The following is a 1517-nucleotide window of genomic DNA, read 5'->3' as shown; positions in this document are numbered from 1 at the left end:
GGGAAGGGGACACATGTAATACTTTCAACAATAAAGAATTATTAAAACAAAACAAAACAAAAAGATTGTAAACGGGTCAGCAGCAAGGACCAGCTGGCAGATGCCAGACCACTGAGTACTGGGCACTTGATCACATAGTGCCCTCCTGGTCCCCAAGATGTGATCTTCAAAAATCCCCAAAGTCATAGTCAAATGCATCTGGAAGACACCGAGTTAAAGCTAAGCAGGTTTCTTTACTGCAGGACTTCTCATAGCTTACAAAATGTTGATGGCATTAGGCTGTCCTGGGGAAAACGAGCAAACAGTATTTACCAAACCCCTTTTTGTAGGAAACCCCTCAAAAACCCCAGTTTGGGAAACTGCTGTTAGCAGTGAAAGACCATGGACATCAGATTTTTATTGGGAAATACATCTGGGGAGTGAGGAGGGAGGGGAGGGAGAGGTGGGGAATAAGATGAGAACCAAGAAAGCCAGTTGGAAGCCTGTCACAGCCCTCCCGGGTGGAGAAGATGCTCGGTGAACCACGTGGTGTAGGAGGGCGTGGGAAGGCTCAGGATTTAGAAGCATTAGATGTAGAGTCAGCAGACAAACTGCCACCAGACAAACTGCATCGGCTCCAGGTTTCTGGCTCTGGTCGCGTCTAACCAGCGACTGGCTATAACGTCTGACCTCCAGGAGTGGCTCTGTGCGGGGGTGTATTTGGGCGCCAGGCACGACCTCTAATGGCATTGAAGTCTCAGGTGGATGCGCTCAGCACCATGAAAGTCTAACAGGGAGGGCAGGACTGTGAACAGAGCCCAGGGGCTGTCAGTGCTGAAGAAGTGGGCAGGAGGGGGAAGGAAGAGAGCGGGCGAGCGGTGTCCTGGGAGCCAAGGGAGGGAGGGTTTCAAGGAGAGAGCCGTCAGCAAGGCCCCACGTGCACATCACAGCAGCAGAGAGCTGTGCTGCCTGCATGTTGGCAGAGATTTATTTAATTATACACTTAACAATAATGCCCAGTGTCGCCAAGGGTGGAAGACGTGGAGGGCCTTCACAGTTAAGATGCGCAAAGGCTGTTCCCTGGCGCCGAGGAAAGCCCCAGAGCGCCTCCGCAGGGTGGAGGCAGGTGCGCCTCTCCTGGTTGTATCATCACGGGATCCTCCGAGGGCACAGCTGGCGGAGACCGCGCAGCCGCTGGACCAGCGGAGGCGGCCCTTCTGGGACACTGGCTGGGGCACGCGGGAGCCAGGTGGGTGGGCGCACTGGGAGCAGAGACTGAGCTGTCATCAAGGAGGGAAAAGCCCCATAGGAATTTATGCAAGGGGACAGCGAAAAGGCGCCGGGAGGCCGGCCAGGAGCTGTGGTGGCGGGGATCCTGGGCCCAGCTGTGCTGGCCGAAGCAGGCGCCCACTCTGCGGGCCTGGCTGGCACCGACGGGGCCCTTCCAGACGGGACTGAGGCCTCGTTTCGGGTTCTGGGGCTGCACAGCTCACCAAGGCGGGGCTGCCGGGTCCCTCGCTGGCCAGACCCAGACCAGG

This window comes from Myotis brandtii, unplaced genomic scaffold, assembly GCF_000412655.1.
Source record: "Myotis brandtii unplaced genomic scaffold, ASM41265v1 scaffold274, whole genome shotgun sequence".
Classification (NCBI taxonomy): domain Eukaryota; kingdom Metazoa; phylum Chordata; class Mammalia; order Chiroptera; family Vespertilionidae; genus Myotis; species Myotis brandtii.
The sequence above is the reverse complement of the archived record's forward strand: the minus strand, read 5'-3'. Positions refer to the sequence as shown.